The sequence below is a fragment of the Gallinula chloropus genome, assembly GCF_964237585.1.
Source record: "Gallinula chloropus genome assembly, chromosome: 4".
Lineage (NCBI taxonomy): Eukaryota > Metazoa > Chordata > Aves > Gruiformes > Rallidae > Gallinula > Gallinula chloropus.
In genome coordinates this window covers 27,474,842-27,490,524 of record NC_140088.1, presented here as the reverse complement: position 1 = coordinate 27,490,524, position 15,683 = coordinate 27,474,842, and the positions used below count along the sequence as shown (strand labels likewise).

General features: G+C 45.8%; 1 protein-coding gene across 4 annotated transcripts in view; it reads left to right on the top strand.

Moving 5' to 3' along the window:
• The window catches only part of DENND2B (DENN domain containing 2B), a gene marked incomplete at its 5' end in the record, with an annotated part of 89,353 nt that overhangs the window by 67,129 nt on the left and 6,541 nt on the right, over positions 1–15,683 (top strand). The window lies entirely within an intron of this gene.

The following is a 15,683-nucleotide window of genomic DNA, read 5'->3' as shown; positions in this document are numbered from 1 at the left end:
CAGTGTTGTCCTGATTTGGCCAAGTACCCTGAGACTCCATCCACTGACCACAGGCACAGTGCTGCAGGGATGGCTTGTTGTGGGAGGCATCCTCAGGCACAAGGGCTGGGACAGAAAGCCACTGGTCCCTGGAGCGTTCCTCTAGGACAGCTGGCCTCACCAGTGTCATACAATGCTTCCGGGCACTGTTCAGAGAAAAGAAGTAGCAATTAAACCCCGTCTGACAGGCTGAAGTCAGCCTAGCTTACATGGTCAAGTTGCCAGTGCTGAGGGCTCATGGTAGCCCAGACTTCATCAGGCAACCAGGGTTTTATACCCATTGCCTGGAAGGTAACAGCTCAGGTTTGCCCATGCAATGGCCCATCTCCTGGTAGCTGCCTAGCTACAGGCTCCAGATCAGAGGATGACGGAGTCCTGCTTACAGACCAAACGCTGATACTCTCCTTTTTGGTACATGGAAATAGGGCACCAGGGCCAACAGGAACCAGAAATGAGAAGGTTCCCTTTTAGCAAACACATATCCAAATACTGCGCTCTCCTGCAAGACCTGCTCTCCAGCAAACCGTTTGTGGTGGGAGCAAGGCATTGGGTTATTGGCCATTAGCACGTACTTTGAGAAGTAAACCAAGCTGCTTATGAGGTGATTGTTCTGTAAGAAGGGACAGAACCTTTCTTATGGAAAGTCTTTTCTTAATATACTTTTTTATGTTTGCATGTGCCCTTCAATATATGGATATACTTTGATTTGTTTAAAAAGAGTGTGACAAAATCTGATGTGGTAGATAAGGGCCTGGATTAAGACTTGTGAATCCTGAGCTCTCCTGAACCCTCTGACCTGCTGTGTGACACATGCTGCAAACATAGCTCTCTCTTATCTGTTGTCTGGTCTGCCTGGGATCCTGAACTCTCCAGGACGGAGACTGCTTCTTGCTCTGCGTGTGTATGCAGCTCTGCTTGATATAGTGTGGCCCCTCTCAGCATGGGGATCTAGGAGGTACTGTAAAATAGAAGCTAATAATGACTCCTTTGACAGAGGCCTGGAGAAAGTGACAGTGGATTTAAATTCAATACTCGCCGAGGTTTTCATGGTTTAAATGGGGATGAAGGCTAAAATGAAACACTCTGGCTTTGAGCTAATAACTGTCTGTCTTGGAACCTTTGCCTTGTCTGACGTGAATTTTGTTTATGGGTATGATGGCTGAAACTGAAGGAGTTTACTAGTAATGTGGAAAAAAAGAAAAAGTAGTGAAATATCTGACAGGTCCAGTCTGTGGGCCCAAAGAAGGAGAGCAGGAAATTAAAAAGATTTTACAAGGGTTTGATTTCTGCATGTACCCAAAAAATAGCTTAGAAATAAACGATGTGGAGGTTTAGGCTTCAAACAATGAGATGCAGTGGGCTTTTGCGGCTGCCTCTTTAACAGGTCTCCAAGCAATAAATGATTTCACACCTTATACAAGTTAAGGAAAGTCACGCCTAGTGCAGTGAGATTCATTCAATAAATTGTTATTTATGGATCTCATATAGTGCCCAGAATGTGAAAATTTATAGTCCTTGATCTTTGCGCAGAAGTTGCCATTTTTCAACACAGAAAGGGCTGCTACCAGCAATGAGGAAACAATAGTAATGTTTTGACTGACAGGACTGTGAGGTTGCCTTGATTAGTTATATGCAATTAGGTTGGGGAGGGGGGTGTTCCCCAGTAAGTTGCTTGTAAATTTTATTTCTGCTTGAAATTATGTGAATAAATCCCTGCAGCTGTTTTTTCACCTCCAAAAATTAATTTGAATTTGCCAGTGACCTTGCAGTATTTTGCTTTCCATGAACAGTCAAGAAAACAACAGAGAAATAAAGGTAACAACAGAGAAACTTGGAATAATAATAACAATGATAATAATAATTACTCATAAAAAAGTAACTTAAAGCTTCCATTCCTTAAACATCTGCTGAAAGCACGACTGAGTTGGTGTGTCTCATCCCAGTTCAATCCCTGTCCCAGCTGGGAGCCCCTGTTTATGTTCCCAGCATTCTTCCTGTTCACCCCAACTCTGAAAGCATCCCACAACTCTGCTAGCTGCAAAGTAAGAGCTGCTCTAGTGCAGTTTCGAAGGGAGCAGATGCAAAATTAGTGGGCTCATGGGCTCGGGGAACATTGGCGTTGCTGCAGGCACAAAGGTAGCAACAGAAAATAAATAGAAAGCAAACATTGGAAGAAAAATATTTCTCTGCTTGTTTTAGTTTAATGCTGGGAGGGAAAAAATGAGGACATGTTTGATGAGGAGGTATGTATCCGTGCTTGTGAGAACAGTCTCTGCCTTTTCCTCTGAATGTTTGGAGAGGGGGAAAGGAAGGCCTTGGGCATCTCAGTGTTCCTTTGTTATAACCCCATTTTTTGTAAATAAAACCCACTCTTGCTGTAATCCACTATATTGTGAAGTACTCGGAGTGTATTTTGCTTACATTTCACATGTGGGTCCAGTCCAACGGCGCCTGGAGTCAGTGGGAGTGTTTGTATGAGGCTCGTCTTTGCTTTGGATCTAAATCCAAGAATATTCCTTTCAGTGGCCTTTCTGAAGCTTTAGGGGCTGTGAAAGGCTTCTACAGTGCCCCTGCTCTTGTAAAAGGCAAAATAACTTCTCATTGCTGTGAATTTTGGTTTTATGAGAGGTATTTCAGCTACTTCTCACTGAAGCAGTAGCATGGGCCTCAGGTTAAAAAATCCCCGTTGACAGCAATGGGTTTTATGCTCTTGAACCACATGGGTGAACTTGGAAATGTACCCTGAAGTGAAGGTGAGCCAAGTGTTTCTCTAAGTAGCAGTGACAGCTCAGAAAGTGACACCCACCCCCCTTCCCTTGTTCGCTCCTGCCCTGTGCCACACTCTCCCTCGCCCAGGAGGCCGTGCCAGCCCAGCTGCAGTATGGATTAGTCATTTTCCAGTTTCTCCAAACCAGGCAGGCCCCCTGGCCAGGTCCCACTGGAGTTCCTGTGCTGGGAGAGGGGCAGAGCCAGGGGGCTGGGGCTGGGGCTGGCCAGAAGCCCTGGCATGGGTACACTTGAAGGTGGTGTTGCTACTGATCAGGGTCTATCATGCACCGTCCTTAGGTGTACGCCAGTGGAATTTACATTCATGAGATACTGGAAATTTGTGAATAAACACACAGATCTTCACCTGTGTCCAAGGGAGATCTGTGGGAGTGAGGCTGAGGGAATGTTGGATGACAGTGAACTTTGGTGCAGCTAAAGCTCCTGCACATTAGCATCTTCCTCCTTTAGGGATGGCCACAGATTACTTTGTCTTCTAGAGGAGAGTTTTTTCCCTCAGTGTTTCTCTGCCAGCCCACATCTCCTTGACCAGCAGCCTGCAGCCCCTGAAATGCTCCTCTGCAGTGCTCACCCCATGAAGTCAAGAGGTGCTGTTGCAAGCAGAAGCAAGGCACGTACGATGTGCAAAGTCTTTATCCTGTTAAGGACAAAAACCTCCCTGCCCATTCCCAAAGTGTTACAGACTCCCAGGAGGAATCTGTCTTCCTGCACAACTGCAGAAAGCCCAGGCATGTCCCAGACCTGACCAAAGGTTATGGGCGCCAGACAGAAACACTGACTAACACAGGACAGAAGTATAAATATGCAAATACTGGGGGAAGTCATCCCACTGGCATGTCTCTGTTAACTTTCTGGAGCAAAAGGGGAGCAGAGTGTACTTGTATACAAGGGCAAAAGCTTTCAGAGCAAACAATGGCATTTCCCTAATCTCACAGACAGAAACATTTTGGGGACATTCAGGGAGTGTTGACGCTTGTCCTCATATTGGAATCTGTTGTTCTGGGAGTTGTGAGGCCCCACCAGAAAACAGTGCAGTTAGCAGCTGAGAGGCAGCCTGCTCTCAGTCTCTCAGTGCCCACCTCAAAAAAATAGCATTAGGGATCCTTTAATCTAGCAGACAAAATCACAGCATCATCTTGTAGCTCCAGTTAAAATATGCAAATTTAAATGGGAGATAAGTGGCAGCGTTTTAGTGGTAAAACTACTGTACCTCAGCCCTGTAGCAAGGTCAAGTGGAAAAGGAAGAGTTAGCTAAACTTTTGGGGAGGTTACTAAAATGAAAGCTCATTCCCTATTTCCTTATTGTTTATTTTTAATTAACAAAAGTAGGATATAATTCTTACAAACTCTAATCATGGCAATGATAGGCATGACCTGACTCACCTGCTTCCTTGGAATGCTCCTTTCCAGTAGTCTGCTGTATCGTATAGCTTGTAAAATCTGCTGAGCTGCAGGTTGAAAGGTGAAAACCCACGTTAGGACAAAGAGAGGAGGTGTACTCAGCAAACAGACAGTGAGCTTCCACCGGTAATAAAGATTTCCTTTGCTTTACTTTTGTGTACATGCACACAAAAAGGTGAGATAAATTTGACAACAAACATGACAGAAAACATCTTGTGAGAGAGAATTTACTGTTGCCAGTCTCTGACTGGTCTGGACTATTTCTGAGCACCAGCTACAGGAGACTCAACTATGTCTTCTCTTGGGCACACCTGGCACAGCCCTATACTGAGCTGTGCGCTGCAGAAGGGATGTTTAGAGATGCAAACTGCTGTACCTGATGAATGTGTAATAGCTCCCAGGTCTTATGTCTAACCCCAGGAGAAGTGTGGGTGGCTGACGTTTCTTCTGGGATATTTTATCCAAAGATCTTGAAGTGCTAAGGCTAATCAGGGTTATTGTTCTTGTCTGGTCCTACATGCTGAAAACAAGCTGGGGAATTTCTTCCACTTTTCTATTTCTCCTGTAGTGGAAGGAATGAGTGCTCATATAATTATCCAATAAATTATCATGCCCACTAGACAGAATTTATTCTACAGCAAAAACATCCATTTCTCATGTAAGTAACCAGAGAGTTTCCATTTCCTTCAGTGAGAGCCAGATCAGCCCCCACTGAGGAGTGATTTAGAACCTGTAGACCACCACTGCTTTCAACTAAGGGACAACAACTTGCAGCTCCCTTCATATTTTATAAAAGAAGCATCCTCTGGAGTCTGTCTGAGTCTCTGTTACCTACCCGCCCGCTGCTTTCCTTCTGTGAGACTTGGATTTTTCTCAATCTGCTGCACTATGAAGCATCCCCAAGTAGAAACATATATACTTAAACAAACCTTAAACATTCTGTAGTAAGTGTGATTATTTGGCCTAATATAGGTGCAGTTTCTTGACATTCTGCTTCATTCTTTCCTATTAAATATAGCTGTTGCCTTTGAATGGATATTTGGATGTAGCCTGGTCCTGCAAGATGCTGAGCCCTGTCTTACAGTCTCACTGCTAAAATTGAAGGTTTTCAATGTGATGTGAATTTGGTGGTTTGACACAACTGACAGAGCTGTCTCGAGATTTTTAAGGGAGAAAAAAAAGCAATCTAATAATGACATTTCTAATATGCAGTAAACTTTGATGGCATTTTTAATATGCCACATGACAAGAAGTGTAGAGCTTGTATGATTTTCCTTTTCCTCCTGTCGTCTTCCCAGTGGTATTTATTCATGTCACCTCAGGCTTTGCCCAAAGCTCTATGGTGGGAAACATCATCATTCTTCCACTTACGATTTGTGCAACAAAATACTCTCTCTCCTTTCCTCTTCCCTGTGAAAGGCAATGGGATGGCTACCATGTTGTTTGGAGATTATCTTCTGGACTGCTTATTGGTGTAGTAACCACCATATGGCAATAAGATGCAACGTTTCTCCAACTTGGCCTCTGGCTCCCAGCAAGGGGATTTAGATAGATTCCCTCTTTTTAGCTTTTGAATGAGTAGGATTAGGGAGTTGGGGTTGGTTTTCTCCTCCTTTGTTATTACCTAGAAAAAATCTTCATCCTCCCGTACAGCTGTTAATAGTGCAATGATTGCCTGTGGACCTGAAACCACTGGTGTGAACATTAACAAGGACTGGTGGAAGCAAAAGTCTCAGTGTAGAAGGAAGAAGCAGTTAACGCTCCTCTGGAGCACCTGGGCCAGAACTACTTTTGTTTTGGATTTATGCTAAGAAGCTGTCCTGCAGAAAGGGACTGGGTCACTCTGTGGGCCCTAAGGATAACTTTCCACTTTGAAATGTTGGGGGTTTTTCTTGTAAGCAACTGACAAAGCTTAGGTAGGTGGCTGTAGTGTCAAAGCAATGATTTATTTTTTTCCCCCAGAAAATCTCATTTGCTTGAACTTTATGGAAAGTATGGTTGCTTGAAAAGCCAAAATGCTTGTTCTGAAGGGCACTTTGCATGTCTCTTTCTCCAGGGGCTTTTGCGTGCCTCTATTCTCAAGCACAAATATTATGGGAGCAAAAAATTATGTCTTCATTAAAACCACATTCTCCTTTAATCAACTTTTCTCTGCTTTCTTTTAAATTAAGTACTGCAAAGATACTCTCAGAGAGGGAGAGATATCTCCTGACAGTGCATTTTCTGGTCTGCAATTCTCAGCTCCATGTGATGCAATCTTCATCTGTGTCACGAGCCAGAGGTGTGCTTTGCAGGCTATATGTGGGACCTCAGACTGTCACCCTGGTGTTCCAGGCAGGTGGGAGCTCGATTCTGAAAACCCAGCTCTTGATGAAGTGAGATAATTCACTAATCTGTGTAAAGTTATGGTAACTTCTGGAAATTTTGCATTAAATATCTGTCTTCCAATACGTGGATGAAAACCAAAAAGAAAGCCTCCTGTATAGTCAACATGAATCCTGCACTTCCCACCGCTTTGATAATATCCCATAATGAGTTGTATAATTATAAAACATTGAAAATTTGAATTACCTGAACTGATTGACAAATCCAGCAGCTTTTAAAAAGGAATTCCTGACAGTACCTCGTATTTCTGTCCGTCTCTGTTTAGCTAGGAGACAGGGTAGGCAGCTGTGGTGGATGTTCCTGACGCCATCATCTCCTGGCTGTGCTATGGCATGCCATGTAACGTACCTGCTCAGTCCTTCAGCCACTGACTGGAAGCTGCAGGTGAGCACAGAGTGCTGCAGCCTTCTGCAAAACACAGGCTGCTGGGAGCAGCGCAGATGGAATTTTTGGTCTCTCATCATCTTAGAAAACGCTAAAATTTAAATTCCATGCTCTTAGCATGTATCTTAGCAGAGTGCCCAGTGTATCAAAACGTTACCTGAAGTTCTGTGACATCTGTCCTGGTATGAGGGGGTGTTTATGATGGCAGACAGGCTTTTCTGTCCATGTGCTTCTGAACTCACTTTCACAGGGAAGCGATGAAGGGATAGGCAAGGGCCATGATGGACTCTCAACCCCTTCTGCTCCACATTGCCTGGTGTGCTCACAATGTTCGGGTAGATACGGCGAGGTTGCTGATGCAACCATACTGTCAGGATAAGGTAGCACAAGGGAGAAGTTTGCAAACTTAAGCTGGGGGCCATATGGTCAGAGAAGAGTTTATGGAAGAAGTGTTTCCTACTCAGTTTTCTGTTAAACATGATAAGGAGGGACCAGAAGTGGGACAAAGATGATGATGCAAACTGTTGGGAAAGTCTGCTTTGTGAATTGCACTCGTTGACACAGCAGCAGGCAAAGCGGGGCTGGGTGAATTGAAGAAAACAAGTTCAGAAACGGGAGTAACCACTGTGTCTGTCAGCAGCAGAGAGGAAGGGGTGCCTGAGCTCTCTGTAACTTACCTTCAGCGGTCACCAGAGTTTGTCCCAAACTTAACTGCGTCACCGGTGCCCCACAGATAAGGAACCGCAGCACTGCTTTTGCCAGACAAGTGATTCCACATTGTAATGCCTTTGTGAGAATTTTAAGGGCTTGTCTTTTCTCAGACTGCACGGTAGAATGCACCAGAACAAACCTTACATGTGACTCACTGCTTGCAAAACAAGGTTTGTGTTTGGCCTTGTTTTCATGAGGGGAAAAAAGATAAATCACCGTTTGAGAGGCATGAGGGTTAAGCAGCTACGCTCTGCGAGTTGTAAGCATAGCTGAAAAGATCCTGCAAAGGACGATAACATCATTGGGCTGATGTGATGTGGAAAGTATGCGCTTCCTCCTCAGCCCGTGCCACTCTCTCCTTGCCAGTGTTTTGCTGAGGTATTGTTTGCACTCTGAGATAGCACAAAGGTCACTCGTAGCAAATGTGTCAGCAGCCAAATGCGGGGAGCCACCATGACTTGACCCTGCCTTTCGCCCTCGTCCGCAAGCGCAGCCAGGTTCTCACTCTGCGCCAGGCTGCTGCTTCCACGTGGGGAAGCCTGGCTGGGAAGCACTGCCTGGACCCCGGAGCCTGGCAGGCACAGGGCAGCCGCAGCGCGCTGGTTTGATCAATCAGTCACCCACACTGGGAAGCATTCCCCTCCTGAAGAGTACTTTTTGCCAAGCTCCTGTGCAGAGGGAGGGATTTTCACTTGCTTCTGGACTGAGTCATTAGCTCCCTGCTAATACTGAGCAAAATGTGTTGCAGTCCATAACAGACACCGAGATGCCCCATCCGTGCTTTAGAGAGCTCTTTGCCAGTTGCACAGATCAGCTGTAGCAGTGTTTGTTGTGGCTTGAGTGATGATTAACCATGAGAAGTTCAAAACTGGATCCTCTGTTTGGATTGGCCTGAATGGATGTGGCTCACCGTGATTCTCACATGAATTATATGCATTCCCCTCTGTCACACTCACATTTACACTAGGGAATTCCTTATTTTGTTTAGGACACTAGGAGCAAAGCTTTCTATTGTCAGATCTCCCCTGGCATCAAGAGAAAAAGTAATCTAAAATACACACATACAGTTGTGTCCATATCTCCTGAAAAGACCAATGTCAGGTATTGATCAGAGACACAGTGTCAGCACCATGCTTTAGGTCAGCCTCCAGAGACCTCATGTCAGGACTTGAAGTTTACCTCTCAGTTAAGTGTTTGCTTAAAAAAACTAAATCACAGTACAAAATACTGCTCTGGCTTTTACAGCCTAAACTCACTTGATTCTCCATGTAAAAGGCACCTGCTACTTAGATTGTAAACATCCAACCGATTATTCTAGAGACAGGTCAGATTTAGTAACAGGAAATTCAGAAAGGCCAGAATCCTCATTGATAGTCCCCTATGCAGCCGTGCTGGCCTGAGCATCCTGCAGCTATCCAGATTTGCACAGACTTATCTGAGGTCAGGTGAGGAGAGACGCCTTGGCTGCAGCAGGGAGTCCTCTTCCCTGTCTGCCCCTGCACAGGGGTGGGCCCTTTGCAGAAGGCTTCTGCCGTGGGGAGTTCTCAACCCAGCAGGTTGATAAATAATTATTCAATGAAAAATTAAATTACGTTATTAAAAGTTAATGTATTATTAATATATTAAAATTAATGTAATAGCTTCAAAAATTATAGTCTCTACTTACAGATCCCCTTATAAAGGCTTGAAGGATTCTCTGTAGTTTGATTTGCCCCTGAAGGGCTTCTGGAAAAGTAAAAAATTGTTCCGATTTCGGAAGCAGAGCCGAGCCTTGCTGACAGGAGAGGCTGGCACTGTAGCCATTCAGGCAGCATGAGTTTCCTCGGCATTCGGGGTACTTGTGGTTCAAAAGGGGCCCTCACGTCTTGGCTGTGTCCTTGGGAGCTGATTGGGTTAAAACAGAAGTGGAAAAAGGAAAGGTCTTGAGGTTTCAATTCAGCAAAGTAGTTTAGCACAATGGAAGTTTAAAAAGGGCAGCAAATATGGTTTATATAATGAAAACATTTATTTTTTTTTATCTGGCTCTGGGAGCAAACTGATCTGATACCAGACGAGGAGGTTGGATCAGCTGACCTCCTCAGCTCTGTATAATTTTGCCTGAAATTGAAAAACAAAATAGCTATCCAGAGGCAGACACATAAGTTAAAAAAATTTGGTGAAAACAATTTAAAGCAAGACTTTCCAGTACCTGAACAGGGCATAAAGGAAAGCTGCAGAAGGGCTGTTTACAAAGGCAAGTAGAGATAGGACAAGGGGTAATGGCTTTAAGCTGAAGCAGGACAGATTTAGATTAGATACAAGGAAAAATTCTTCCCTCTGAGGGTGGTGAGGCCCTGGCACAGGTCATCCAGGGAAGTTGTGGATATCCCCTTCCTGGCAGTGTTCAAGGCCAGGTTGGATGGGGCTTTGGGCAACCTGGTCTAGTGGAGGGTGTCCCTGCCTAGGGCAGGGGGTTGCAACTAGGTGATTCTTAAGATCCCATCTAACCCAAATCATTCTGTGATTCAGTTTGAATCCTGACTGTGGGAAAACAGTGCCTTGCAAATAAGCAGGTTTCCCAGACTCACTGGTAGTTGCTGGTTGTGTGGATGAACCCACAGAGGTCCCTCTCCTTTAATCCCGCATCAGCTGGGACCTTACCCGTGTCAGCTTGGCTTCTCAAAACAAAACAAAACTAAAAAAAATAAATCTCCGTTTCAGCTTTGCTTCAGTATTAGTTTACAAGCACAAAGGTATTTATTGCTTCATGTTCCTGGTGAGCAGGTTATCTGCCACAGCTCCCTCCCCACCTTCTCTGCATCCGATGCGGCACCTCTGAATGTGCCTCTTGTTTCTGAGCGCCTGTGCTTGCACATTCCTGAACCTGGGGCCTCAGCCCTGCAGTCAGATGGCTCCATCACTTTCCTCTCTTTCCTTCTGGCAACAACCACTCCTGTGATTTTATTTTGAAATGTTTGCAGGGTAGGTCATCTTGCTAAAAAGCTGCAAAACCATCTCCTTCCTTTGGGTTGAGTCAAAAGAGAGGAACTGAAGATCTTCTTCCCTTTTAAACTTCCTAGAGTGGTGACAGAGAAACAATCAGCAATGACTGTGTGCAAATAGGAAGAAACGTTGCCCTGTCAGATGCTTTTACACTGGCTAGAAAACTGGAGATGTCCTGCACCATTGTAGTAGCAAAAGCTTTCTTGATTTCTCATTTCATTCCTCCTCTCCCTGTTTGGTGAGTAGTTTGTGGTGTGTGGGTTAATGAGAGACGTGTCTGCACAGCAGCCCATTGGTGTGTGGGGCTCTGGGGGGGACAGCCTCAGAAGGTGCCTGGGGGTGAAGGGAGGTACTGGAGCTGAGCACACACACTGGAGTAGGGAGAAAGTGGTAACATCTCCCAGCCATCAGCTCTTCTGACAGGCCAGGGATGCTCCGGGGCTCGTGTTAATGGCTGACGTCCTGCAGGAACACTGTGGGAACTGATTACAGTGAGACAGTGTGGATGCTGCCACGATACCAATAGGTTTTCATTTATATCGTGGCCCTGATGCTAGTATTTAGCCTCATCCACCTGAATAAAAGTGCTGCTACTATTTATTCTTATGCAGCCAGAGAAATCTTCCCTTTTTCATAGCTTAGGTGTGTATTGTATCTGACACAGCATGGTTCTGCTCCAAATTACTGCCAGCAAAGTAACAGCAACACTACATGCACTCCATCTCCCACCCAAGACACAGCAATCTGCTACAGTTTTTACCTCTATTTTCTCTTTACTTGGGAGCTTTTACTTTTCAAGCTTTCTGCTCTGTCCTTCCCCTCTACTTCTGCAGTCTGTGTGTGTTGGGGCAGTGAGCTGAATCCTTGGCCCTGTAGCCTTTTCCCAGAGTTTTTGAGAGTCTTCTGCAAACCTCTGAGATGGTTTTATCTTGCAGAGTTGTCACAGACTCTCTGTCTCTCTGTCTCTCTGTATCTGTCAGAGACTGGAGTTAGTCCAGTATCTGGGGAAAGCATTGAAAGGCATAGGAAACGTCCAACATCTCTTGCTCCCTATGCAGTTCCTCACTGGCACAAAGGTAGGAGCTATCCCAGAAAAGCACGTCCGTGGCCTCTGCAGGGGCACAGGGTGGGTGTAATACCCACCTGGGTCAAGCCATTACACCTGGGAAGGACAGAGACTCCTGTGCAAGCAGGCAAGAACATGTGGGTCAGGGAGGTAGCTTGGTCACAGCGCAGTTGTGGGCTGGAGCATGAGTGTGCTAACACAGCAGATTAAAGAGTTCAGCAAATGTGGACAGAGCAACATGATTAAATCAGCTGGGAGAAATGAGAAACATGAAAAGGTTGTGGAAAAGTAAACACAGGCAGTGGAAACACTTCTTTGTGAATTTACATTTTTGGCCACGTTTCTCCATCTGAGGAAGCAGAGGGACCAGATTCTGACAATCGGTGCCAGTCCTGCGCATGTCCATAGCTGGCAGCAGCCTTGGGGTGAGCAAGCTTGTCTGTTCCTCGTGAGAGGAGGAGGAAGGGGAAAGGGTATTCTCACCTTCCCCTCCTTCAATACAAATATCAAAATGACCATGGACGTGTATGACAGTAGCAAGGTTGGATCAGGGGGCCCTGCCAGCAAGTGCTTGTCTGTGCTAGAGGCTTAGTCTGGGACTCAGGAGGTGCTCAGTGTGTGAGGCTTCCTTGGGTTTGGGAGGAACTGTAGGTGGTAGAGGGGGAAGTGAGAAGGAATATAACTGCTGGCTGTTGTTACAGAGAAAAGAGAGTTGTCAAGTGTATCTGTGGAGTATTTCCCATGTGAGTAGTACGTGTAACTGAATACGGCTTTAAGATCTCGTGAGAGCTGGTGACTTGCAGCACACTACAAGCCGTGGTCTTCTGGAGCAGACACATCCAGTACTAGTATGTGCATCAGCAGTGCTCCCCGCAGCCAGGGCAGGGTCTGATCGCTGCTCACCAGCAGACAACGTGTGTTTCTCAGAATATGGTAACTGTGCTGTAATTAGACACTAACATAGCCCAGATTTGAGGTTATTTGTTGGCTGACTGATGCAGAAATTCATAGCAGAGATCTTCCTATCTAAAGGACAGTGAATGTTCTTGTTAAGTCATGTTAATTTGCTTTTGACATGGGCCTAACCCGTGTTCACAAGCAGTCTCCACAGTTCAGCTGAGTCACGGTGATGTCAGAAGTTCCTGGGCCTCGGCTCTTTGTCTGAGCTTTGCATCTCCACAGCCAAGTACACATCAAGGACAAGTTTTCTGAGAAAATGATTTGGAAAACAAAATAGCCCAGAGGAAGATAGAGCAACCATGAGTGGGAAAGACACATTGCCATCTTTTTCCTGTAACATGATAAAAGATCTTTTCTTTAAGAGAAAGTTGTTATTAAGAACGCGTCAGACCATATAATTTTGTATTAATACTTATATGGGGAGAAGATCAAACACTGAAGGGTTTTTTTAACCTAGAGAATAAAAGACACAGGAAGAACCAAAACCTGGGAAAATTCCAATAATTTTCAACAAGGTGATAACCATGGACAAAAGTCTGGAAGGGGTAGTAGTGGATTGCTTGTGTTTTTAAATTGATTGAAACTGGATGTTCATCTATAAATTGTTCACTGATTTTGCTTTAGAGGCGTGCAGGTTGTTGGGATGGGTACAGGTGATGGGGTGAGTTCAGTGGCGCAGGTTGTGTAGCATGGCAAGGTAACAGCCTTACACATTGTACCCAAGGAAGTCCCCTCATCCCACAAAACTGCCAAACACAGTCACCTCTACACAGTCAATTGCTGTTAGCAGATTTACTCTGCGTGTAGCTACATGTCTGTGCAGGACAGCCTGTAGCAGACAGAGAAGAGAGATGCGCTGGGTTTAAGCAGGAGTCTGCCTCTTCCCCTGAGCAGCTCTGCAGAGCCAGAGCATCACAGCAGGATGGTCCACATCTGTGGGGCAGGATGCGAGCTTGGCATTAAACAGGGCAGTGGCATGACCTGTGTGCTGGAGGGAAGGTGGGAGGAATGTGCCAGTGAGGTGTTGGGACCCTGGGCACAGCTGGCCCCATGCTGCATGGGGATGGCAGGAGCCCTGGCGTCATCAGTGTGTCTTCTGCTTGTGCCCCACTCCATCAGTGCTTCCCCTCTGGAGTAGGTGATGGTTTATGCTCCCTGTTAGTGTGTGACCTATGTAATAGTTTGGCTTCTTGTGCCTGTGTATAAAATTACCTGTGTGTGGGTAATATAAGGAGTGTTTTCCAGTAGAATGACAGCTAGCTCATTAGGCAGAGTTCCTGTACAAACTGCACAGACCAGATGAAAAAGCCTACTCTCAAAACCAGCTCTCTGGATTACCAGAACTGCCCTAGACTACTAAAAGTCAAAACATTTTGAAAATCTAATTTCTTTGGCTATCCTGTTGCTTTACTTTGTGTGCTTCACACACCTTAAAGAAAATTTCTCGTAAGCAAGAGCTGCAGGACAATGTGTGCATTGTGCACCTTGAAAGGACAAACTGGAGCAGGCTTGGTGTCCCAGGGTAGGGATTTATTCTTCAATTTACAGAACACACATTTCTCACTAATAATACCCTTCTGAAAGGATCTGAACCATGTTTTTGAGATTTAAACTGGGGGTTCCCTTACAGCCATCCTCCTGGAATTTTGCCTAGCAGAGTATAAAAACTTCAGGTGGAAGTGAAAGACGTGTATCCTTTCTAAAGACGAATCTTTCCTGCTACATACAGAGGAGACACAGCTGCTTTGTACAAGCAGGAGCTTGGTAACGGCGTGTGGGACTCCCCCTGCACGAGCAGTGTCCAGGAGAGAAGGCAGTAGGCGACTCTGGGGACCAAATGTGTTTGAGGGGGTCAGCCTGAGACATCTCACAAGGGAAGGCCTTCTGAGGCTGAACTTTGAGAAACTCAGTGTGGAGCCTTACAACGCGCAGGCTGCGGTGCTGCAAGGGCAGCGGTGTGACCCAGAGGACGCTGTCGGAGCAGAGCAGGGTGCTGTCGCAGGACGTCCCCCCACGGCTGCTCGCTGCGTTCAGCCGCGGCCTGGCCACAGTCAGCTCGCGGGAAAGCTCTGGAAGAGAGACCAGTGTCCTGGGCTGGAGCCCGAAGCCTGCCCTAGCGTGGGAATAGCACGCACAAGAGGATGCAGGATCTGATTTACGTCACAGCACTGCGTGTAAAACAGCAAGTTACAAAAGGGCATTCTATAGAAAGGGAAAAAAATACTCACTGAGCATCAGAAGAATGTTTGTCTTCCCACTTTTAGCTTAACATGGCTCTTTTTTTAGTTGCTCGGCAAAGATGACTGGATGTGTAGTAGCTGAAAATGCCAGAGTCATTAAAATGAGCTTGAGAAAGTGCTGGGAGTCTTTGCTGTGCTCCACAGCTCTTCTGGAGCACATCACCATGCTTGCTATGGTAGACATGCCAGAACAAAATACAAGGCAATGGCAGCACCACTGCCTGCTGTGGAATAAAATCAATCAGAGAAACTTGTCATTTTACAAGCAACCTGCGTCAGGCACGGTTACCAAACCGTGCTGTGATTGACAGACCTGGAAGGAAACGTCAAGTAAAACCACACCCACAGACTACTTCCAGTTAAAGACAAGCATGTGCTGTTCCCCAACCTCTTCTCTCTTTGTCCCCCGATTCTCACTTTACCCTTTCAGCAGACTTCCAAGGTTAATCCCCGACAGGTGAAACCTTTCTCCTGGCCCTGTAATAAACTACAACGAAAGATACTGGCGAGGGCTATTCCGGTGGAGGTCTGCTGCCACCTAAAGCCTCCAACCAGTCCTGCAGTGAAAGCAATCGGCGTTTCTGCCCATCATTCTCAGGCAGGAGCAGCAGTGAAGTTACTTTTTATAGTCCTCCGTGCTACATTAAGCACAGCAGAAGTTTGCACGGAGAGAAAATCCGCTCAGTCATGCCAGGCTGGGTACAAATCCAAATTTCTGTCATCCTCGG